Source organism: Panthera tigris, chromosome F3, assembly GCF_018350195.1.
Source record: "Panthera tigris isolate Pti1 chromosome F3, P.tigris_Pti1_mat1.1, whole genome shotgun sequence".
Lineage (NCBI taxonomy): Eukaryota > Metazoa > Chordata > Mammalia > Carnivora > Felidae > Panthera > Panthera tigris.
In genome coordinates, this window is record NC_056678.1 from 14707573 (window position 1) to 14734635 (window position 27063).

Genomic DNA, 27063 nt, shown 5'->3' on the forward strand with positions numbered 1-27063 from the left:
GTGACCCACTTTTAAATTATTGCAGCTGTCTAATACATTTTAATATCTGCTAGGTCATTTCCTTTCATTACTCCTCTTTTTAAAAACTGTATTTTCCTTTTGTACATTACTCATTCTTTCAGTTGAAGATTAAAATCTTGTCATGTTCCAACTACAATTCTATTTGAATTTTGATAAGATATTTGTAAAGCCTATAAATTACTATGAGAAGAAGTCCTGTTGTTTCACATTCTTTTATCCCATCCAATCAGATGGTGATTTCTTCAGTTAATTATTATAATTTCCTGTTTTTTCCCTTAATGTAGGTAAATTCACATTTATTGTTAAAATATAAAATAATGTAGAAATACCCTTATGCTGTGATTATGAAGGAAATGTTTTTTAAGTATACTAATTATTTATTGCTATGTGATACTATTGATTTTTAAGCACTTATTGTGTATCAGTGGGAATTGACTGGATTCTCTAATAATTTTTCATTTAATTATAATTTTTATCTTACCTGTTTGTAATGGAAATGTTTTATTTAATAGGAATGAATGTTTGTTATCATTTGATGTTAGCTTATAGTTTAAAATAGATTTATTGTGATAAAGAAATGAATTCATCTTTTTCTCTGTATCTGACATTCTCTTTCAGAAATGAGCATTTAATTGAGATTATTATGCTCTTACATATTGAACAAGTTATGTAATTTATTATATTGATAGATTTACTAACCATCCTTGCTTTTCTAGCATAAACATGATTTCATCATTAGGAGGTGATTCTTTTGCCACTGAATTAGTTTTCCTGCTATTTAATTAAAGATTAGTATATTTTGCCTATGACATAAAGTTATCCTTTATAAAAAATAAATGAATATGTTTAGAAATTAATGAAAAAGATGAATGAATATGCAATACTATTGAAATTCCTACTAAAAGATGTCACAGAAATTCCTACTGAAACAGAAATGTCACAGAAATTGAGGAGAAAGGTTGTTATACCTTATTCTTGATCATCTCAATTTGCTTGATAAAACAGGAAGCTGGGGTGGTTGTTAACTGCCTGGGGAGTGGGAGTTACTTGGGAGCTTTAAGAAGATGGTGAAATTCAGTACAGTTACCAAGTGAATTGTTAAGAGGAGCAAAAGGGCTTATATCCTTTGGCCAGCGCACATGCTGAAACTCTAGTGTAGAGACGCTAATTTCTGTATTTGTTATAGTGAGAGAGCCCCATTTCCTTCATTTTAGCCAATTAAGGTTAGCAAAGGACAAATTAGAAAACTTCACTGATTACCAAGTTGTCATGGGATATTCTGTTAGTGATGATGGCCATGTTCTATACCTGAAGGTCTTTTTTGTTTTTTGTTTTTTTTTTTTGTTGTTGTTGTTTTTTGTGATGCAACATGCCCAAGTTCTTATAGATCTTTTTTTTCCAATATATGAAATTTATTGTCAAATTGGTTTCCATACAATACCCAGTGCTCATCCCAAAAGGTGCCCTCCTCAATACCCATCACCTACCCCCCCCCTCCCACCCCCCATCAACCCTCAGTTTGTTCTCAGTTTTTAAGACAGAGCTTTGGCTCTCTCCCACTCTAACCTCTTTTTTTTTCCTTTCCCTCCCCCATGGGTTTCTGTTAAGTTTCTCAGGATCCACATAAGAGTGAAAACATATGGTATCTGTCTTTCTCTGTATGGCTTATTTCACTTAGCATAACAGTCTCCAGTTCCATCCACGTTGCTACAAAGGGCCATATTTCATTCTTTCTCATTGCCACGTAGTACTCCATTGTATATATAAACCACAATTTCTTTATCCATTCATCAGTTGATGGACATTTAGGCTCTTTCCACAATTTGGCTATTGTTGAGAGTGCTGCTATAAACATTGGGGTACAAGTGCCCCTATGCATCAGCGCTCCTGTATCCCTTGGGTAAATTCCTAGCAGTGCTATTGCTGGGTCATAGGGTAGGTCTATTTTTAATTTTCTGAGGAACCTCCACACTGTTTTCCAGAGTGGCTGCACCAGTTTGCATTCCTGCCAACAGTGCAAGAGGGTTCCCATTTCTCCACATCCTCTCCAGCATCTATAGTCTCCTGATTTGTTCATTTTGGCCACTCTGACTGGCGTGAGGTGATATCTGAGTGTGGTTTTGATTTGTATTTCCCTGATGAGGAGTGACGTTGAGCATCTTTTCATGTGCCTGTTGGCCATCTGGATGTCTCCTTTAGAGAAGTGTCTATTCATGTTTTCTGCCCATTTCCCGGAAGGTCTTTTTGAAAGGATGTCACTGGTTCGCTATCACAGTGAAAATAGAAAAAGAAGTTGAGAAATTTTTGTATATATTTCCAATAGAGCTCTTTTGTTGTTTTCGTTCATTGCCTCCCATATTGAAATCAAATCCGCTCAACATAAGTGTGCTCCCAATTCACCATGACCAAGACAAATTGTAGTTTCTGTCCCTGAAGCACGAATCTTTTCATACTCAGTGCAATAACATTATAGAACTTTTCCTTAGTTAGTGTTTAGCCCAAGATCCTCAAAATACAGAGACATCCTTACATTCTCAAGATATTTCACCAAGAGAATGCTGAGGAATGCTGAGAATGCTCCTAGGAAAGAAAGCTGATGTTGACCATGTCAGTTTAGATACGGGAGGATCTGTGATCAGCCTGTGGGCTCCTTTCTAGGCATCAGTACAGACTTGCTCTATCTTGAACCTCTGTCAAGCTACCTAAATGTCAGAGCATTAATCCCAGCATTAGTGTAAATTGCTGGGACATTTTATTGTAATTTTTTAAAAAATGTTGTTTTGTCATGGGATAATCCCATGTGAGAACAATTTTACTTTTTTCTCAAAAAAGTAGATGAATGGATAAAGAAGATGTGGTTCTTTGGAATATTACTTGGCAATGAGAAAGAATGAAATCATGCCATTTGTGGCAACATGGATGGAACTGGAAGGTATGCTGAGTGAAATTAGTCAGTCAGAGAAAGACAGATATCATATGTTTTCACTCATATGTGGATCTTGAGAAACTTAACAGAAGACCATGGAGAAAGGGAAGGGGAAAAAGTAGTTACAAACAGAGAGAGAGGGAGGCAAACCACAAGAGACCCTTAAATACAGAGAACAAACTGAGGGTGGATGGGGGGTGTTGGGGGAGAGGGAAAATGGGTGATGAGTATTGAGGAGGGCACTTCCTGGGATGAGCACTGGGTATTTTATGTAAGTCAATTTGACAATAAATTATATTTTTTAAAAAGTATATATCTTCTGATCTTAGGGTCTCAGATTTCCCAGATTATAGCTATACACGTCAGTTCAAAATTCTACTTGCCGTAAATCCCTTATCCCTTTATGGATTCCCTCCTTTTCTTCTCTCTCCAGACATTTCAATGAGCAGGTCTCTTAAAGCTTCTGTGGAATCATATTAACTTTCCCTTGGGAGTAGTTTGCATGGTGATTGTAATTTTTTTTAATATTGAAATTTCATCTTTATATAAAGTCAGTGGACATAGGTTTAATAGCATACATTGGTCTCTCATGTTAGTTTGTATTATGTGAAAGGCCAGAGCAATTCTAAACACTAATGTGGCATAACTTTGTTTGTTTGTTTGTTTGTTTGTTTGTTTGTCTGTTTAAAGACCAGGAGGTGTTTCAGTTCAGTGTCTTCTAATGATGCTAATGTTTAGCATCTATTGAGTGCTTTTAGGGGCCAAGCATTAAAACCAAGGCTTCTATGTTGAAATACCAAAGTATTCTTGTTGAATACTTTCAAGAGCTTTATGAAAGTTTGGTTATCATTGTCCCCATTGATTGATGAAGAACGTAGAGTCGCAGTCTTAAAGTGACTTTCTTAAGGTTACTTCATTGCAAATGATAGGGCTGGGTCTTTACTCTGACATGACATTATGAAAATTGCCAAATATACAGAAGAGCTAGAAGGATAGTTCTGTGAATGTCCATATATACTTACTATCTAGATTTAGCAGAGGTTAACTCTTGGTCATGTTTGCTGTGTGTGTGTGTGTGTGTGTGTGTGTGTGTGTGTGTGTGTGTACTATTTGTAAGTAAGTGGCAGGCATCATGACAATTCATCTCCAAATACTCCAGCCCCCACATTTCTTAAGAAAAAAAGTCATTCTGCTTTATGTCCAAACCACTATTTTCTCACCTAAGAAAATTAATAGTAATTCCTAATACACTCTTTCATCCTTGTGATTTAATTGCAGTGGTCCTAACAGCTTGAAAGACTTAATGCTGGGCTCAGATTTATCTGAAAAATCCTGGAAAGATCAATGTGGTTTATTTGTTTAGCAGTATATATTTCCTAATTATATAAGTATATAATTATGTAAGACTTTTCAGAGGTGGTCTCTTAACCAAATTGTAAACATATAGAATCTTAGCAAAACTAAGAAATAAAATGTCTTACCCCTAAAGTTCCTATGAAATCTTTCTGACTCAACAACCAACCCATTCCTGTCCTTAGTAGGGAGTTCTGTTAGGCTGAATTCTACAGGGTGAATGTTCCCTCTTCACGAAATGAGTGTCCTAGTTTCATAAATGAATCTGAATTCCTTGAAGCTTTGCACTGTGCGTTTGCCTCACCAAATAATTGGCCGAAGTTTTGGTCCTGACTCTGGTGAGGTTATTTACACTGTTAGTGCGTGATGGATTATTCCTGTGGGTAGATTTTTTGATGCACTGCCTTTTCTATTGCTTGAATGGAGCACTGCTTGGGAAGAGTGTACATAAATAAAAATGAGCTTGGGAAATGCAAATATGAATCTGAAATGATGTCGTCATCATAATTTAAGTCATTTCTAATACCTATGGTTATTCTTGGTCTACAATGCAATATGAAATCTTTATATATGGACTTCTACCACCTCCAGCTCCTTTTCTAAGTTTTAATTCAAGTCCTTATTGACTTTTCATAAATGTCTTTTATGAGTAAGCACTAACATAAATAAAACCTTAGTATAATAGTAACTCACTTTCTTGTTTCCTGCCCCAGTCTACTAAAAATGATCTTCTTAATTAAGGTAAGAAAGTGTTAGCAAAATTTGTATTCTCAGTTTTTTTCTCTTCAAAAGTTTTTAACTTCTCCAGCAACTCTGGTCTTCCTGTTGACCTGCTGTAACGAGGAGGAGGGGAAAGGAAAAGGAGGATTTGTTTTTGAGAACTCAACTATCTATAAATGACTTCCTCTTGTTTGGTACATCCACTTGCAGGGTTTCATTTTCAAATGCCTGGTTGCAGGATCCACGTCCTAGAGGAAGGAACCGTGTCATCCTTCAGTTATCCTGTGCACATAGCTCGACCACTGCTCCGAATATTATCTCCTATCACTTCTGGTATTTCTTGTACTTCTCCTCTTCCTGAAGTTCATAATTCATGTCACCGACTTCCGGTGCATACGGAGTCAGGTTTAGAAATATGAGACAATTTTTAAATTACACATGCAAAGCCTAGCTGTTTGAGCCAACATCTGCAACTAGTTTACGGGATTAAGCAAAATAGCTGCTCTGGATGACTGATATTTACCAGGGCCTCTCCATTTCCCATCAGAAATCAAAATGCCTGTTACTTATATGTTCTTTGGTTTTCAGTAGAAATCAGCATTTCATCTGTTAGATGAAGCTCACTTTATTAAGTTCTCTCACAGAGTATCTTCAGTTACAGCCAATTTTCAATTTGCCATGTTTAAGGAGATCAGGAATAATATGAGTTAATTAAAATCCACAAATAATTATAATTAAAACACTTTAACCAGAATCCAACACTCTCCTAAAACTTTTTGCTGAAATGACAAACGAGTAAAACATCAGATGTTGTTTTGCTTTGTTTTGTTTTGTTTTGGTGCAAACAAAAAAAACATCTGAAAATGTCACACCCTTGCTTACAACCACTCAAAAGTACTTTTTCTTTACTTTTAGGATAAAGTCCAAACTTTAGCATCCATTTTTCTATCCCTTGACTACTTCTAGCTCCTTCTCTTGCCACTAGCATTCCCGAATTCTGTGCTGCAGCAACAGTGACCTTCAGTCAGTGCCCTCAGTGGTTCTGACTGTATCCCAGGTGGGGCTTTAGATGTGCTTTTTTTCTGTACTTGGAACATCTTTTCCATTTTTTGCCTGAATAATATCTTCTTATTTTCCTTAGTTTAAACATCGCTCCCTTAGGAGTAACTTGCCTGACTTCGGCACTATTTTCAGTTCTCTCCTATATGTTTCCATAAGAACATGTATTTTTCTCACCCAGTGTCTGTACTTTTCTTTGTTTAATCTTCTCCCTCACTTGCCCTTAAAACCTGAGATCAGGGGCTGTAGTTGCCATTTTCTTTGCTAAATTCTCTGTGTCTCACTTAGAGACTGCTCATTATAGGTATCCAAAAAATGTTGAATGAAAGAAAAAGTTACATGTTTTAAAATCTAGAAGTAAATGGTCAGGGATGTAAATTACCTATAAAATAATGACATAAACGGTGAGGTTGACATGCAGAAGAGAACATGTAGAATATATTAAAGCTCACTAATTTTAATTTTTTGCTAACATTTATTTATTTTTGAGAGACAGAGTGAGACAGACCATGAGCAGGAGAGGGGCAAAGAGGGGGGCCACAGAATCCAAAGCAGGCTCCAGGCTCTGAGCTGTCAACACAGAGCCCGATGCGGGGCTTGAACCCACAGACAATGAGATCATGATTTGAGCCAAAGTCAGACACTTAACCAACTAAGCCACCTAGGCGCCCCCAAACTGCTCATTAATTTTAAACATCACTTTTTGTCATCCCGACGGGGAAAATGGATCTTAAGAATGTAGTTGTTACTCACAGTTGTCACTTCAGGCTTGCCTACAATGACCATTCAAGTTTCCCACCTAAATATGCCACCAGAAAAATAATGCATGATTTAAATTTGATTAACATTTAGAGCTAATCACCCAATTATGGATTGTGTTTAGACTCCAGCAGGTGCTATTGTCATTTTAGATGGAAGAGCTCTTCATTTATCATTCTTGACCTTTATTTAGTAGATGTCTCCCAGACTGCACTGTCTACCTGTTATGTGTTTACAAAAAGCCCTTGGTGTTGGGTTTGCCCCTGGTTTAGAGCTATTGTACCAATGATTTATTAACTAACCTATGATCTGAGGAAAGTATAAGTATTCCAAAGGAGCATAAAGCAAAATTATGTTACTGGGTCAGCCAAAGTGGGTGTTCTCCTTGGTGAACTATAGATATAGACATAGACTATATGAGGTGAATTTACCTCCCAAGAGTACTTTAATTCTACAAACAAGGTAATCATGGGGAATCATGGCCAAAGCCATAACTCCCCCAACAGGGGAAAGCAGGGTCTTTTTATTAGGGTTTGGGCTCAACATCCAGAGGGGGATTTTATTATAATAAGTCTGAAATAACTGTTGGGCACTTCTGGCACCTCCTGATTCATCTGCACAGGTGTCATCCTCAAATATTTCTTTTTCTATTATAGCAGTTAATTTGTTTCTAAAAGGTGAGGTTGAAGCTTCTACTTAGAAGTTTCCTGAATTCTGGGGGTCAGGCCAGTGACAATCTCTACTTCACAATGATATCTACCATTTATTGAACATTTATCAGATCCCAGACATTTTACTGATTGCTTTATGTATATTCATCTAGTACTCACAGTACCTACTTGAGTTAGGACTCTTAGCTCCAACTTTCAGATGAAAAAAAAGATTTGTTAGAGTAAGTACGTGGCCCAGGTCCATGCAGCTAGTAGACAGCAGAATTGACACACAAACCCAGAACATCCATGCTTTCAGCCAAGCTGTAATCTAACTGGGAAAATGGAAGCAAGGTAAACACGATCGCAAGTAATTCAAGACAAGATGCTATAAGTGCTAAATTCAGATAATGAACAAAATAAATGTCCAGGGAAGAAGAGATTCTAATAGAACTTCTTTATTATTCACTAAAATAGTATCATAGATTGACTGCTTTTTATTTTTCTCTTAAAGTTTATTTATTTTGAGGGAGAGAGAGAGCATGAAATCAGGGGAGGGGCAGAGAGAGAGGAGAGAGAGAATCCCAAGCAGGATTCCATACTGTCAGCATGGAGCCCAATGAGGGGCTCGATCCCACAGACCATGAGATCATGACCTGAGCCAAAATCAAGAGTCAGATGCTTAACCAACTGAGCCACCCAGGCACCCCCTGATTTCTTTTTCTTAGAGTGTTATATTACCCAGGAATTGTTATACTTCTACCTATCACTCTCTGGCATATTTTTTTATAATCTTATTATAATAATAGCTAACACTTTTTGAATGGCTGTTTTGTATAAGGCAGTGTGTCAGGGGCTTTGTTCTTCAAAACACTTTGGCCTGACTGGTTGAATAAAATCCATCTTGTTGCTTCTCTTTATGAGAAAATTTCCAGGAGGTTTTTTTGTAATTTTAAAAAATGTTTTATTATTTATTTTTGAGAGAAAGAAAGAGAGACAGAGGAGGGCAGGGGAGGGGCAGAGAGAGAGGGAGACACAGAATCCAAAGCAGGCTCCAAGCTCTGAGCTGTCAGCACAGAGCCCGACGTGGAGCCTGAACTCATGAACTGTGAGATCATGACCTGAGCTGAAGTCAGACGCTTAACCGACTGAGCCACCTAGGCACCCCACCAGGAGCTTTTTAATATATCTCTTTGATAATATGTTTTCTTCGTTGGACAATTCTTTTTTTTTTTTTAATTTTGGAACAATGTTTTTCTGCATTTAGAAGATGTTGTAAAGGTATGATTTATCAATATGAAATCAGGGTTGCCTGGGAGACTTTCTACTCCATCACTCATGCATTTCAGTCTGGCAGCTTCCCCTCTCCCCCAAGCCACACAAACAATGCTGGGTAAGGTTGTGCAGCCAGCATGTGTTTATTAGTGGAACCACAGTGGTTGTTCAAATATTGAAAGCTTTTATACCAGTTATTTCGCTGCTTGCTCCCCCAAGTGCCTGTCTATTATCAGAGACACTGAGGCTTCTTTCTCAGAATCCCCCAACTTTCCTCTTTATTTAGAAATTAGAGGGGCGCCTGGGTGGCGCAGTCGGTTAAGCGTCCGACTTCAGCCAGGTCACGATCTCGCGGTCCGTGAGTTCGAGCCCCGCGTCAGGCTCTGGGCTGATGGCTCGGAGCCTGGAGCCTGTTTCCGACTCTGTGTCTCCCTCTCTCTCTGCCCCTCCCCCGTTCATGCTCTGTCTCGCTCTGTCCCAAAAATAAATAAAAAACGTTGAAAAAAAAAAATTAAAAAAAAAAAAAAAAAAAGAAATTAGAGGCAAAGATCAGGTACAGAAGGAGGTCTCCAGTGTTGTGCTCCAGCACTGTGACCCCCACACCTTTTCACATTGGTCAGAATGATCCCATACTGGTTGTTAAATATTTTGAGTATTATCTCTTCAGTAACCTCCACGTTACCCAAATCAATTTTGGGGGGTATTTTCTGAGTATTTTAAAAATTTTGAATCTCACTTTCTCTCACAGTGGCATTTGACCTTTTCCATCCGTTTGTCATATTAAATCATTCATTTGATTTCTGTGGGTGCAGTATCCCCTATTTTGTTCTCCCAGCTTCTAGCCACTGTCTCCTTGGTGGGTTCATCTTCCCCTCCCAGACTTTACATGTTGGTTTTCCTCAAGCCTCAGTCCAGGGTCCTCTTCTTTTCTTACTCAAACTTACACTTTATGTCATTTTTTCATACCTATAGCTTCAATCACACCCACAGTCAACAATTACAACTCTGTGTATCTGATCAAGACTTCTCTATAGCAAATGGTTTATTTTACATGTTCACATTTTGACATGCCCACACTGAACCCATGACTTATTTCCTCCATAAAGATGGCTCTTTTACTCTCTCTCAGTGAACCTGCCTCCACAGGCTGTCCAGTTTCAGAAACTTAAACCTTGGGTGTCGTCCTCGACACCTTATTCTCTCCCTTGACACCTTATTCTCTTTCATCTTCCATCTCCAGTTTATCATTGTCACATTGCCTTTTCCTCCTATATATTCCTCAAATCTGCCCACTTGTCTTTATGCCCATTTCTGCCACTGTCATCAAAGTTACCATTGTCTAGAACTTAGGATTCTATCCACTTTCCTTGCCTCCTTTCTCCTCGCTCTAATCTCTTCGCCAAACCAGAGCTAGAAGGGAAATTTTCATGATGCAAATCTTATGTTGCTGCCCTACTTGAAACACTTCAAAGGCTTCCCGTTCCTCTCAGAATAAAGACCAAATCTCTTCACATAAATCACACAACCATGCATGGTCTGCCTCCTTTCCAGGCTTGTTTTGCAAGGGCCCGCTCTTGCTTTCTGTGCTGTGACCACCTGATCCCATGCTCCCACCCCAAACTCTTCAGATTTTAGTGTAAGTTTTAAAATTTTCAAGTTCATCTCCTCGCATACCCCGTGAAGGTCAGGGCTCTTAAAGTACTGAACCAATTCCTGGCAGCACCAACCACAGCTGTGATTGTACATGTGCCCGTACGAGTCTTCGCTTAGTGTCTATTCTCCCATTTGTGTATAAGCTCCATGAAGTTCAGGGACTGTGCCTATTTTTATTTTTATATTGGGGGTGGGCTTATCCTTATATTTTCAGTGTGCTGACACATATAAATTACTCAGTAACTTTCTATTAAATGACCCAGTATTTACTAAGGTGATTTCTTCTTTTCTCTCTTAAAGAAGCTCTCTGAATTATTTTTAGTAAAATATCCCTAATTCTACTCAGACCTTGCTAATTATGAGGTATCTTTTCCTTTATGTGTGTATATTTTTGTCCTTGAATGGGAGAAATAGATGACGAGCTTAGTTCCCATTCTGTTTTGTATCATTTGGAATCTTTTCCACATGGAGGGCTCCTATTAACTTCAAAGGAGGCTCTGCACATGGAAAAAATACGCAGGAAAAAAGTGAAAAAAGTAGTGCCCTGATTTTCATCATGGTTAATGGCTTAGATCTTGTAGAGCTCTGTTTAGGTGAGTAAACTCTGAGAATAAACAGCTGATTCTTAGTGAACTCTTCAGAAATAGTAGTGCATGTTGCAGAAACAATGCATAAACAGGAAACTGAGAAAATCCAGGGATATGATGAGAAGAGAAGAAATTCTTCATGAGTAATTTTGAGAATCAAGAAGGTACAGTAGCATGCTGAGCCACAAAAGCATGAAAAATGCAGTCATTATGTGAGCAAAGGCTAATGTTCTGGAAGTGAGACTCAGTGAGAAGAAGTTTAAGGTGCTTTAATGGGGTGAGATGAATGGAAGATTCATGGAGGCCATCCAATGGAGGCACCGTAGAAGTAGTCCTTGTAGGTTTGGGGGGTCCAGAAACAAAATGGAAAGGGGGATCGTCAAGGTTATCTTTGTGAGCTTATTTCATAAAACAATAACTTGGAGTTCAGCTTAACTTAAAAAAAGATTTTTTTTTTTACGTGGTTAAAATTCAAACTCATGCCAGTTTTGTTAGGTAAAGGTTGGATTTTACAGAGAAACCAGAAAGTCATTATCTTTTTGACACCTTTATCTTCATATAAAAGAGGGATTTGATACAGATATTAAATGACATTTCCTTATTTTCAATCAGTTTTATTGTACACTACTAATATGTTCTTAATCAAATCAGTTCCTTATTGAAAATAGTCAAGCTTCCTTCATCATGGTGATTTCCCATATAATATTCCAGAATTACTTCTTTTTAAGTTGTGCTATAGTTATTTCACTACGCACTTGTTTATCATCTGCCTCAGTTTTCCAACATTAAAGGGAATCTCAAGAAATTGCCTCTTTTAAGCAAGCAACATGTGATGGCAACTTGCATCTTTACTATATTTGTTTAAGTGTATTTATTTTGAGAGAGACAGAGACAGTGGAAGCGGGGAGGGGCAGAGAGAAAGAGGAAGAAAGAGAATCCCAAGCACACTTCGTGCTGCCAGCGCAGAGCCCAATGTGGGACTCGAACCCACGAAAGTGTGAGATCATGACTTGAGCCAAAATGGGGAACTGGACACTTAACTGAGCCACCCAGGCACCCCTGCAACTTGCATTTTTAATAGCATGAATACTGTAGGAACAAATGGAGAATATAGGAAGACTGAAGGAGGAAATAAATATAACTTTATATCTTACCACTAATTTTCAATCACAGTTAACATATGGTATATATAAGTCTTTTTTCTGTCCTTACATTAACAAATATAAATGAAATAATACACATATAATAATATTAGTAGGTACTGATCTAAGTCCTTTACATTTGTTAACTCATAATTCTCACAAAAACTGTGTTACGGTTGTTATTATAATCCCATGTTACATGTGAGGAAGTTGAGGCAGAGATTCGCACAATGTTACCTGGCCAGCAGGTGTTGGAGCCTGAAGACAATCCTGAACAGTATGACTATACAGAGTCCTGTCTCATATGAGCACTCTTTGACGAAACTATTTTCTCATGTCTTGCATTCAGTGTTTTTGCTCAGCTTATTTTTTTTTAACCATAAGAAATCTTGAGAATTTATTAAATTCCTAAAACAATGGAGGATAGAAAAACTTCAAATATCATCTTATCTGGTTTTAATTAACACCTAGAGTAAGTGCAAAAAATATTGCTATTACTATAATTACTATATATTACTATATAGTATATATAGTATAATACTATATACTATATATACAGTACATATATATGTGTGTACTACATATACATATACTATATGTATATATATGTATATATATATTACTATTATTATTATTATTTTGTAATGTGACTAACCAGGGTTGGGTACATTCTGCAACCACAGAACAGAATGATGAAGCCATTGGTTGAAATAGGGACTGAACCTTTGACCTTGACCCTATTCCTATTTTTTTTTTTAGTATAGTCATCACACAATATTACATTGCTTTTAGGTGTACAACTTAGTGATTTGACAAGTTTATACATTATGCTACCATCTGTCCTATTACATTGTTATTACAGTATCATTGACTATACTCCCAATGCTGCAACTTTTATCCCCAGGACTTATCCATTCCATAACTGGAAGCATATATCTCCCATTCCCCTCCACCCATTTTGCCCAGTTCCCTCAGTTTAACATCAGATGTTTAGATCATACTCTAGTAGCCAGTTTCAATTTAGGCAAATAGGTTGTTTCCGTTTGCCTGCTGTTAGAAACAACTGCCAGTCAACATCCCTGTATACGTTGTGGGTTAAAGGCTGGGGCTCTGAGATCAGACCACCAGAGAGACTTTCTTTTATGCAAACATTAAGAGGCTGAATCAAGTGGAGCAAAATAGACAATAGTGCCTAAGCTCCTATGAGGAAGGCCTGTTGGCTACAAGGAGGGGCTTGGCAGTAAAACAGGAGCCTGAGTGCAGTTTCCTCATCGGTCATATAAGGAAAATACTACCTTCCTCAAAGGATTATTCTGTGGATTAAAAGAAATAATAAGCGTGATACTTTTAGCACAGTGCCTGGCTGTGTTTAGTAAATGTTATTATTGTTATTATCCTGGAGTTCCAAGAAATGGAGTCAAATTGTATTCCTAATTTTGCCTATTTTAGATACTTGTGAAATGCTGTTCTGATTTCCTAGAAAGTTAAAACCATGAAAGGAACATCCAAACATACAAATGTCACTAAACAATTTATCGTAAAATATTTGATAATTTCATGTCTCAGTTTGATTATTCTTTCAGTATGCTCCACCTTATTTGCTTGTTTCACAGCTTCTTTATCCCAGTCATGAGATTAGTTCACCGGATGTGAAAATCAGTTTGTTACATTGTCAGCCCATGGTAAGACACATCTGGCATAGTCACCGTGGTCCTCATTTGTGATCATGGGGGCAGGGCACCTAGCACAGTGCCTGGGCCATCAAAGGTATTCAGTAAATACCACTTGACTGACTTATGGAGTGTCTTAGGTGAGAAAGACCTTTGAACATGGTTCCTGACTTAAACTTCCTCTTAAAACTACAAGCATAAGCCCCTTCTTTTTCTCTCTTAGGTGTGTGTTGTCTGTGGGCTGGTTAGCTCCCAAGATGAATAGGGGAGAGAGTGGGAGAGAGAACAGTCCTGACTACACTTCCCTATTTGTCCTTCTAGATTAAGCAATCTGAGAAGTCACTTTACTCCTGTGTGTGTGGGAGGGGGGGGATGGAGATGAGTGAGTAGACAACAGGAGGGCCACCCTACCCCCTACTCTGCAGTATTCTTTAGCTTTCTTCATCTTCTGTTCCATTGGGTTAAAGGGGTAGGTCAGTGGTTAACCAGGAGTGTGGCTAGCCCCCTTTGTGGGAAGAGATCAACAGTCTACTAGTCCTGCTCCTGCTTCTTAAAGCCAGTCCTCCCACACTAACCATGACTCCTTTGGCGTCCTCCAAGCACCTCTAGTGGATAGAAGGCTCTGAAATGGGTCAAAACAGTACATCAGTAAAATTCAATCCTGGACCAGTGTGTACTTAAATGTTTCTTCCTCATCTTGTTTTCTGTTTCAAATTACATCCAGTCATATTGTAGCCTATAGAGATTCTGCCGTGATCATATAGCATCTTAATGTATTATAATGTATTAACACTCAGTAATAAAACATCAACAAAATAGACATGTCCTTAATGCAAATATGAACTCGCTCCTGCTATGAAGTTGTCAGAAATTAAAGTCCACAGATTACATCACTGCAAGAGTTTGTAAAGTCTAAGGGACTTGTGGAACATCAAGTTCAAGTACATCCCCAGTGCATACTCTCTGGGCTTCACACTAGGAGGGTCTTGCCCCAGTGGAGTTGGGGTTCCTCCAGAAGCTACACTCTGAGCCAGCCTCCACAAAAATGGGTTGTTCTTACTGGGCTTCTGAAGCTGAAATCATCTCTTGTGGCCCTTACTTCAGAGATAGAGCAAAGGTGGGCCATGAAAGATAATCACAGCACTAGCTCCAAATCAACCAGATTTATTAAGACAAATAGATTCCTTGGTCTAAAGCAGTTATCCCAGGCTATATTTATGTTCCTCTACCCTTTCTTTTCTTTTTGGTTTGAAGCTGCTAAGTACTTCATATTTTTTATTTTAGTATCATTAACATATAGTGTTATATCAGTTTGAGATGTACAATATAGTGATTCAACAACTCTACATATTATTCAGTGATAGTGATTCATGATAATTATACTCTCAATCCCCATCACCTATTCCACCCATCCTCCCTGTCTGCTCTGGTAACCACCAGTTTGTTCTCTATAGTTGAGTCTTGTTGTTTTCTCCTCTCTCTATTTTTTTTTATTTGTTCTTTTGTTTCTCAAATACCACAGATGAGTGAAATCATGTGATATTTGTCTTTCTCTGACTGACTTATTTCACTTAGCATTTATCCTTCTAGATTCATCCATCTTGTTGCAAATAACAAGATTTCATTCTTTTTTATGACTGGGCAATATTTCTTTGTGTGTGTGTGTGTGTGTGTGTGTGTATAGATGAATGGATAAAGAAGATGTGGTGTGTATATATATATATATATACACATATATATACGTATATTTATATACATATATACACATATATATACGTATATTTATATACATATATACACATATATATATACGTATATTTATATACATATATATACATAGGTATATATATATATATATATATACCTATGTATATATATACACCACATCTTCTTTATCCATTCATCTATGAGTGGACACTTGAATTGCTTCCATATTTTGGCTATTATAAATAATGATGCTATAAACATACAGAGTGTATATCTTTTTGAATTAGTGTTTTTGTTTTAATTTGTGTTTTGTTAGTTTTGCACCCAGTAGTGCAATTATTTGACCATACAGTAATTCTACTTTAAATTTTTTGCGGAACCTCCATACTGTCACAGTGGTTGCATGAGTTTGCATTCCTACCAACAGTGCATGAGATTTCCTTTTTCTCCACATTATCACCAACACTTGTTTCTTTAATATTTGATTTGAGCCATTCTGACAGGTGTGAAGTGTTAGCTCATTTTGGTTCTGATTTGCATTTCCCTGGTGATGAGTGATATTGAGCATCTTTGCACGTGTCTGTTGGCCATTTGAAGGTTCATGTCTTCTGCCCATTTTTAATGGGATTATTTGTGGTTTTTGGTATTGTGGTGTAAGTTCAAAATATATAATTTTGAATACTAACCTCTTGTCAGATATACCATTTGCAAATATCTTCTCCCATTCAGTAGGTTGTCTTGTTTTGTTGATTGTTTCTTTTGCTCTGCAGAAGCTTTTTGATTATGGCATAGTCCCAATAGTTTATTTTTGCTTTTGTTTCCCTTGGCTTAGGAGACATACCTAGAAAAATGTTGCTATGGCTAATGTTAGAGAAATTACTACCTGTGCTATCTTCTGGGATTTTTATGGTTTCAGGTCTTACATTTTGGTCTTTAATTCATTTTTTAAATATTTATTTATTTTTGAGAGAGAGAGAGAGAGAGAGAGAGAGAGAGAGAGAGAGAGAAAACAGGGGAAAGGCAGAGAGAAAGGGAGACACAGAATCTGAAGCAGGCTCCAGGCCCTGAGCTGTCAGCGCAGAGCCTGATGCAGGGCTTGAATTTATGAACCCCGAGGTCATGACCTGGGCCTAAGTTGGAGGCTTAACTGACTGAGCCACCCAGGCACCCCGGTCTTTGAGTTTATTTTTGCATATGGTTTAAGAAAGTGGTCCAGTTTCATTCTTTTGTATGTTGCTGTCTAGTTTTCCCAACACCGTTTTTTGAAGAGACTGTCTTTTTCCAATTGGTATTCTTCCTTCTTTGTCGTAGATTAATTGACCATAAAAGTATTGGTTTATTTCTGGGCTCTCTTCTATTCCACTGATCTGTGTGTCTATTTTTGTTTCAGTACCATACTGTTTTGATTACTACTTCCTGTACCCTTTTGTAGCTGTGGCCATTAACTACAACAGACATTTAGGGGTATCGGGAAGAGAGAGGGTAGACAGAGGAAACCTTTCTGGTTTCAGCCCTACCAGGCTGTCAAACAGTTTTTTTTCTAGTTGTTTGTGAACCTATAAATTTACTGGGGGTAGATTCTCTCCCTAAGAAGTTATTCTTGCCACTGTGCACTTAGCCACCAAGGGCAAAGCCATCTGTGCATGTAGTCTGAGAAAAGGGCACTGAAACATTGCTGTCTGTTGCAGTGTTCAGGACTCTGCAGTGGTGGCAACCCTAGTCCCCAGGTCTTAGTTGAGTTCCCTCCCTCTACTGTGCAGTGTATTCAAAACCTCAGAATTTTTCCTATGCCTTTGTGTTTCCCTTCCTGCCTCTTGTTACATCATTTCTTGATATCAAAGCCCCGGCCTTGTAAGGAGACTTTCTCCTCCCTGTATAATTAATCCAGAGCAGGCTTGTGAACTTGTGCTGCCATGAAGGGTGACCCTTGAGTCTGTAAATAAGCCACACGAGTCAAGGTTAGTTCTCTACAGTTTGCCCTGACCTCAGATAAAGAATGGCATTGAGGGAAGCTCATTGAACACTTCCTACCTCCCACCTGGGGCCTGAACCTGGTAAATTAAAGCTAGAACCTCAAGAGGGCTCTGTGATACACATGGGCCTCAGCTGCCTTACAGTTTAGAAGTAGTAAATTGAATTCTCCCTCTTCAGGCCTATTAAGGCCTATATGCAGAAAGACTCTTTTCCCTAATATTGAATCCTTGCCTCAGGCACACCTGCTTAGAAAAATCTCTGCCAGCCAAATTCAGGAAGACTATATCCTGAAGATGCCTGTGCTTGCAAAGGCATGTCTCTTCCAGCCAGCTGAGCAACTGGCCTGGCCTGTGCCTTTGCTGGGCCCATGCGTTTGTGCAGCATTTACCCAGATAGGCCCTGCGGTGTATATACACTACCCTTACAGAAGCAGCTACTCCTCTGTGGGTAAAGCCTATATATAAGCTTTTATAATCTGCCAACATCAAAATATGGAACAGTTGATGATATGCAAACTTTTCTTAGGCTGCAACAGTTAAAAGCCAGCTGCAGAGCTGAGAAAAACTTGTATGGTTTACCATAAGCCAAGGCCAAGGTTAAAATGCCCTGCTCACAAAAGTTCAAGGCCCAAAGCCTTGGCCACATTAGAAGTTTTCCACATGTACTTTTTTTTCTCCCCATAATTTTATTCCTTGTCTGTGTATTAATTTTATGATCCAGGGTGCTGGTCAGATGCTGAGGTCCGAACTCATTCCTGACATACAAGTTTTGCCATCCCTGACAAAGCCTGAGTTCTTATAGCATGGAGGGGACTGGCTAGAGTAGGAACTCTCTAGAGTAGGCTTGCCGCTAAGAGAGGGCCTGGGCTGTTCTTCTCTCCCCATTGCTGGTCTTGCAGTTGCTTTCACAGTTTCTGTGTTTGGCAAAAGGAGCTTGGGTGATATTTTACGGCAACAATTTTTTTAAATGGTTGAATTCAAGCCTTACAAATATGAACACGCCCTTTCAGCTCTGAAGGTCCCTTCTAGTCATGTAATTATGAGCCTTCTTGCTCTTGTTTACTTGGACGCTCAAAACAGAATTTGATGTTCAAACACCAAGAGGCTGAAAATGGTTACTCTACTGAATGTTGGTAGATTTTTTTTTTGTAATTTTAAATTTGAATGCAAAATTAACGTATCTTTCTCTATGAAAATAATCTACAATCAACCCCATTTGTCTTGTCATTCGGTTCAAATGTTATTATTTTATTTAGTCTTTGTCTTCTTTTTCTCCCATATTTTCCTTTGTCTTGTTCTTTTAATTTCCCCTCACATTCTTACCTCTTATATTCTGACCATTTTTCCTGAATGCTTGCCTTTTCCTATCTTTTTCTGCTGCTTTACCTTGATTTCATGATTTCTCTCACCCCTCAATTCTTTTGTGAAAGAGTACTTTAGGAATTGCCTTTCCTTGATTCTTATTTTGAACTGTCATTGGGAAGACAAAAAGCCCATTTGTGGAAAATATGCTTCCTTTTCCAGAAAGGGCTGGAATTGGGCCAGAGCTTCTTAAATATTTTATGACAGCAACTTAACTTGCTGACAGCATTCGGTACTGACACACTTCCATGGGTGCCTGTGAAAGGATGTGGGCCATGTGCATTCACAACATGCTAGCTGTCATTCTCTCTTTTTTTTTTTCTCCAAATGAGAAAGCCTATTGCAATGCAATGACTGTCATTTCATAGAATGTAATATCTAATTATTTTTGTCAATTCTTTGCAAATTTCATTTTAACTGTGATTAGTAACTCATAATATCCATATAGCACAATTGAATATATCCACTGGACCAAATCATGTTTTCTAAGTATCCTATTTAGCTATAACATTCAGCACTTCTAGAAATAGTGGTGCATCCTTGAGAGATTAGTCCAATGGTGCCAGTAGGATCAGGCCAGTTATTACTTCACATCATCTTAAGTCCCCAAAACTCCATTCTTGTCTTCACTTACATGGTGTGCACATTTTTTTAAACCTCCTTAGCACCTCCAGTCTCTTCATCTTTCCATTTTCTACCTTTCTATTAGGCCTCTCCTGGTCTCATTTCTCTGCCTGGCCTGGATTGAATGGATGATCACCTGAAGTAGTCCTTTGCCCCAAATCTTCAACATCTTTACACCCATGTACTTAGATTACGTGGACCTAGAAATTCAGAACACTAGATCAATTTCCATTTATCTTCTCTTTTTCTACTTCTAGTGTGTAGAGCACTGCTGGCGACGATAATACAACTATGCACATTGTATCCCTGCAATCTATGGCCTTCATTCTCAGCTTTCCACCATTTGTTTTAAAGAATTTATTTTTTTATTTTTATTTTTAAAATTTTTAATGTTTATTTATTTATTTTTTATTTTAATTTTTTTAAGTTTATTTATTCTGAGAGTGAGAGTGAGTGGGATACGGGTGCAGAGAGAGAGAGAGAGAGAGAGAGAGGGGAGAGAGCGAGGATCCCAAGTAGGCTCTGCACTGTCAGTGCAGAGCCTGATGTGGGGCCCAAACTGACAAACCATGAGACCACAGCTTGAGCCAAAATCAAGAGTCGGATGCCTAATTGGCTGAGCCACCCAGGCGCCCCAAGAATTTGTGTTTTTAGAGAACTTTTAGGTTTACAACAAAATGGAGTCAAGGTACAGAGATTCTTCATACACCCTCTGCCTCCACGTATCCGTAGCCTCCCCTATTACCATATAACTCATCAGATTTTTTTTTTTAACCAGGGATGAATGTACATCCTCACGCAACATACATAGTTACCTTAGGGTTCACTCTCAGAGTTGTACATTGTATGGGTTTGGAAAAAGGTATAATGATATATATATCCTTCATTATAATAGCACACAAATTCGTCTTAACCCTAAAAATCCTCTGTGCTCTGCCTATTCATCACTTCCCCCACCCTTACCCTCATCCCTGACAATAGCTGATTTTTTTTTATTGTCTCCATAGTTTTGCCTTTTCTAGAATATTCCATTGTTGAAATCATATACTCTATAGCCTTTTAATTTATTTTATTATTTTATTTTTTTAACATGTTTTTTTTTAATATGAAATTTGTTGTCAAATTGGTTTCCACTCAACACCCAGTGCTCATCCCAACAGGTGCCCTCCTCAGTGCCCATCACCCACTTTCCCCTCCCTCCCACCCCCCATCAACCCTCAGTTTATTCTCAGTCTTTAAGAGTCTCTTATGGTTTGGCTCCCCCCTCTCTAACTTTTTTTTTCCTTCCCCCTTACCCTGCCATGGTCTTCTGTTAAGTTTCTCAGGATCCACATAAGAGTAAAAACATACGGTATCTGTCTTTCTCTGGATGACTTATTTCACTTAGCATAACACTCTCCACTTCCATCCACGTTGCTACAAAAGGCCAGATCTCATTCTTTCTCATTGCCACATAGTATTCCATTGTGTATATAAACCACAATTTCTTTATCCATTCATCAGTTGATGGACATTTAGGCTCTTTCCATAATTTGGCTGTTGTTGAAAGTGCTGCTATAAACATTGGGATACAAGTGCCCCCATGCACCAGCACTCCTGTATCCCTTGGGAAAATTCCTGCCAGTGTCTATAGCTTTTGTAGATTGGCTTATTTTACCTAGTAAAACGCATCTCGATTTCCTTTATGTCTTTTCATGGCATGATAGCTCATTCTTTTTAGTGCTGAATAAAATTCCACGATCTAGATGTACCATGGTGTGTTTATCCACTCATCTACTGAAGGACATCTCAATTACTTCCAAATTTTGGCAATTACGAACAAAGCTGCTATAAACATGCATGTGTGTCCATAAGTTTTTAACTCCTTTTGGTGAATACTAAGGATCACGATTTCTGGATCACATGGTAAGAATATATTTAGTTTCATAAGAGACTGCCAAACTGTCTTCCAAAGTGGCTGTACCATTTTGCATTCCTGCCAGCAAAGGTATGGGAATTCCTGGTGTTCCACATCCTGCATTTGTGGTTGTTAGTTTTCTGGATTTGGGGCATTTTTATTAGGTGTGTAGTGGTATCTCATTGTTTGAATTTGCATTTCCCTGATGGCATACGATATGGAGGATCTTTCTGTATGCTTATTTGCCATTTGTATGAGGCATCTGTTAAAGTCTTTGGCCCATTTTTTAATCAGGTTATGTGTTTTCTTATTATTGAGTTTTAATATTTGAGTTTTGTATATTTTAGATAACTGTCCTTTATCACATAGGTTTTTTGCAAATATTTTCTCCCAATCTGTGACTTGCCTTCTAATTCTCTTGAAATTGTCTTTTGCAGAGCAGATGTTTTTTAATTTTAATGATTCCAGCTTATCAGTTATTTACTTCATGGGTTATGTCTTTGGTGCTGTATCTAGAAAGGCATCACTATACCCAAAATCATCTAGATTTTTTCTCCTATGTTATCTTTTATGAGTTCTGTAGTGCTGTGTTTTGTCAGCCATATTTTACTAACTCTTGTTATGTTCACTCTCTTTCAATTACTGAGGAATTGTTTCATGCTCTCATTAAGCCTTCTTTCCAACTTCTCACCCTCACTCTCCTGCAGATAATTTAGTCTCTGCTCTTATCAAGAGAAATGGGAAGATCAAATATAACCTTCCCAAACTTTCTACTCTTTTCCTTACAAAGGACACACATCTGCCCTTACTCTCCCAACCTCTCCAGGTTCACAAGATGAGGTAGTCCCATTTCTGTTCAAGGACAGTCCCTTTCTGTACTCTTTATGCTTCATTCCTCTTCTTTATCTTTATATTATTTTTTTTATATCACCAATCTCTTATTCTGTACTGTTATTTCTCTTCAATCAATAAATATGCTCAGTACTTGACTATCCTTAAAAAAAAAAAAAAAAAAAAGAATCCAAAACAACAATAAAATAGCAGCAGCAGCAGCAACAATGCCACCACCTCCTTTGCTCCTGTGTCTGATTTTAACTGTCTTTCATCCTCCTCTGGACAGAGCTCTTTTCAATTATTGTCTCCATTTTTTACTTCCCATTCACCTTTCAATCCAATGAACTCTGATTTATCCTGTCACAGCACTGCAGCCGGCATGGCTGAAGACACTATGATGTCTGCATTGCACTTTACACATCCCTGTCTGTGTTGAATTTGACACTTCCAACTACACTGTCCTTGAAGTTCTCCTTGCCTTTGGCCTCCATGACCTTATTGCTATTATTTCTCTGACATTCCTTTTCAGGCTCTTTTCTGACCTCTTCTTAATTGTTGGTATTTCTCCAGGATTCCACTGTGAGCCACTGCTATTTCACTCAAAGTTTTAACTGACATATCTATATCTATCTATATCTGCCTATATCTATATCTATATCATCTATCTATGTCTATATCTATATATCTGTATTTATATCCAGATGTAGGACTTGCAAGTCTTCATTTCTAGTCCTAACATTGCCATTTTGCTTCAGAGGTCGGGTCCCTTCTATGTGTGTTTTCTAGAGGTACGTCAAATTCAACATGACCTTGGCAGAATTTATCCTCAACTCCTCTACTTTCCAACACTTGGTTCTTCTCCTCTGTTCCTTATAGGTTGGTAGCCCCAAGAGTTTCAAAATCATTTTAGAACAGCACAACATCCAATAAAAATATAATGTAAACCATATATGTAATTTAAACTTTTCTGACAGCCACATTAAAAAATAAAATGAGGGGTGCCTGGGTGGCTAAGTCAGTTAAGTATCTAACTTCAGCTCAGGCCATGATCTCATGGTTCATGAGTTGGAAGCCCGTGCCAGTCTCTGTGCTGACAGCTCAGAGCCTGGAGCCTGCCTCAGATTCTGTGTCTCCTTCTCTCTCTGCCCCTCCCCAACTCACGCCGTGTGTCTATCTCTCAAAAAATGATAAACATTGAAAAAACTTTTTTAAATAAACTGAAACAGTGGAATGAATACTAAAAACCAATTTCATTTAACCTAATGTATTCAACATAATATTATTTCAATATATGATAAATCTTAAAACAGTTACGAGGTTTTTGTTTTTGTTTTTGATACTAAGTTCTCAAAATCTAGGTTGCATTTTACACTTCTTGAACACCTGAATTGAAACTAGTCACTAGGGCCCAATGACCATGTGTGGCTACTGTAAAGTACGGTTCTAGAGTCTTTACATTCACTAATCTCTCTCTCATCTAGTTATAATTCCTGTTGATTTTATTTCATGGGTATTTCGCCAGTAAGTTTATTTATTTTCATCCTTACTACATCATGGCTTTAGTTCACACCTTGGTCATTTCTCATTTGAGTTATTGCAATAGCTTACATAATCTAGTTTCTCTGTCTTGGAGAGAGTGCACATCCACTAGAATGAAGGAGGATATAGTAGAATAACTCCTTATATGTACTTTTATCTAGAAAATAAGAAAGCAATTCGGACCTATTAATATTTAATATACATATTGATGCCAGCACCCTTGCTCTGTATTTTTGAGAAGTAATAATAAAATGGAAAGGTAAGACATAAAGTACATTTTCCCCACAAAATAAAAAACTTTTAGTATGGTTGATTTTATCTTCATGCAGACTTTCAAATTTCTCTGTATATTTCTATATGATGTACATAATTTATTAATACAATGGTTACATATAATTTAAAAATAAATTTATATATGTACTTGAAATTTATTTTAGTACTGCCAGGAGGAGTGAGATCAGTAAAATTTAGAGTCTCATGGAACTGGATCCACTCTGACTTTACCCTACCTGCCTCCCCGACCTCAACTTCTTCATCCCCACCACACATTTTCTGTATTAAGTGGCTCTTTCATATTTTGTTCCTGTTTGTTCTTCATACAGATAAACAAATCCAGTAAAACCTTGGTTTGTGAGTATAATTCATTCTGGAAACATGCTTGTAATCCAAAGCGCTTATGTATCAAAGCGAATTTCCCCATAAGAAATAATGGAAATCCAGGTAATTCGTTTCACAACCCAAAAGTATTTACATAAAAATTATTACAATACCATAATATAATACAAAATAATAAAGAAAATACAAAATGTAAAGAAAAATAAACAAGTTAACCTGTGCTTACCTTTGAAAACCTTCATGGCTGGTGTGAGGGAGACAAGAGAGAGGAGGGTTATTGTGTAGGACAACTTTCACTATCACTAACAGATCAGTGCTATCTGTTGGTTCAATGGAGTCTTTTTCTTTTCGTGCAGCTTTAACAAGGAGCCTATCCAATGACACTTGCTCTTGCCTCCTTTAGAGGATTTCACGGAAATGTGACATTGCATTGTCATTAAACGGGTTCATCGCTCGCACTGCTCCAACTTTATTTGGGTGGTGCTTTTCTACAAAATTTTGCACCGTTCCCCACATTTTACACATCTCCCTAATCTCATTTGAAGTGAGGGATTCCTCCATCTTTTTCTCCTCTTCCTCTGCAGACGAGATGCAGATGTAGACTTCTTATAAAATCTTGCAATTTTAGCCACTCACACACCTCATTTGTACTGCTCAATGATTTACTTAACTTCCACTGTAATCATCTTCTTACCGCCTTTCTTTTCCACCTTTTCCTGCATGGAGGCCATTGCATACGTTTGCATGGATGTTGACTACAGTACAGTATTAATAAACTCTTGTCATATATTGTATTTAATGTAACTGGCAATAAGGCAGCAGAGGAAAGGGTCTATGTCTGCAGGCAACCTGACCTAGAATGAAGCAAAGTACCCCTAAGCTTACTCTTGTATGGAAAAGCAAAGGACCTTCTATAGGTCCTTTGAAGTGACAAAAAATACACTAGTGCCAATTGTGGGCACCTTCTAATGTTCTGAAAAATCACTGATTTCTGCCAAACACCATGGCCTGAGACCGAGCATCTGAGCATGGGAGACGATCACCCACAATTCCACAACAAGAGAGAGAGAGAAGCAGCGTTGGCTCAGTTATGATCATGTGACATTCAGCATCACGTACTACTTGTATTGCAAGACACTGCTCTTTATCAAGTTAAAATTTATTAGAAATGTTTGCTCATCTTGCAGAATACTTGCTGGACGAGTTACTTGCAATCCAAGGTTTTACTGTACTCCCTGACCTGGCATTCTGTTTCTCTTCCAGGCTCTTCTGAGATACCATTTCTTCAAAGAAAGCCTATGACAACTTCCTAAATTGTGTCAAGTGCCCCTTCCCTTGCTTGACATACATTTCTTATTATACTATTAGATTGAAATTAAATCTTTATGGATCTGCCTTCTCTACTAAGCTGTAAGATTCGTGAGGCAAGGATTGTGGGCATCATCATATTTTTTCATCTTGACATATGATAGGTTCTTTAGAAATGTTCACTGAACTACTTTCATGCCTTTCCTTGTTGGTTCCAGCCTGTCCTACCAGGAGTGAAATAGCGATTTGCTCATTGCAATTTATGGAGTAACTGAAAGACTTCCATTCTATCCAAAGATGCACGAAAACATACTTTCATTTTAGTCCTGCGATTAGTATGCTATTTGTAAGAACCTCATAGGGTCGATAACACTGTTAGTGTGAAATAATTTGACCACTTGCTTCTTACTAGAAATTAGATGAGATTACTTGCTGTAGGAGAGTGAAGTTTTGACTGTATGTGTACAAGCAGTGGCCATCAAACTTCACTATGAATAATAATCACCCTGGACACATGTTTAAGTGTAGACTTCTGGGGTTTCATATGTACATATTCTGATTCATTTGGACTGGGGATGGCCCAAGAATCTGTGTTTTAGAAAAGCATCCCGATGGTTATAATATAGTCGGTAGAAACCATACTTTGAGAAGTATTGTTTCCTTCTTTCTGAAGTAGAGAGTAAGAGGCAGGAGTAATTTTGAACAATTGAGAGAACTGCCTTAGTCAGAGATGGAGTGAGGTTCTGTGTAGAGGTTTACAGAAGTTACAGAGCATTAGAAAGGAGAATGGACACCTGGGAAAGCTGAAGCAGGGAATCAAGGGTGGCAAGGACTGAGGGTGTGGAGAGAGTCTTGAAGATCAAGAATAACAACTTTGGCTTATTTCACAATTTTCCCTAGGATTGGCTTTTCTTCTTTAGCAAGAAAACTTATTATCAATAATTTTAAAAAATCTATTCAGGTAATTCATCTTCATTTAGGAACTGACACTCAGTAGTCATTAAATAAGTAAATTTTTTGCTATTTCAGTGTCTCTAGGATATTGATTAATTTAGGTATAGGATGATTATTGATATTTAGAACAGTGTCATGTAACTCCATACAGTATTTCATTTTTGGTTCTATGACAACAAAAACTATCTGGCAGAGGGGAGATGGTTATCTGTGCCCTGTGAAAAAGCAGAATTTAACTTTGCAACTCTGAGAAAAAGTTAGATTTTCACTTAAAAGCCATTTATGAATAATTTCTATCAGAGCTATAATCTAAGTTATTAATATGTTTTAAAATTTAAAAGCTGTTTATAGATTTTTATGAGGATGCTACATGCTTTTTAGCATGACAAATAACAACCAGAAGTAGATGGATAAATCTAGACCATTAAGAAGCTC

General features: G+C 37.7%; 1 protein-coding gene across 19 annotated transcripts in view; it reads left to right on the forward strand.

Moving 5' to 3' along the window:
• The window catches only part of DNM3 (dynamin 3), a 565070-nt gene that overhangs the window by 271587 nt on the left and 266420 nt on the right, over window positions 1-27063 (forward strand). The window lies entirely within an intron of this gene.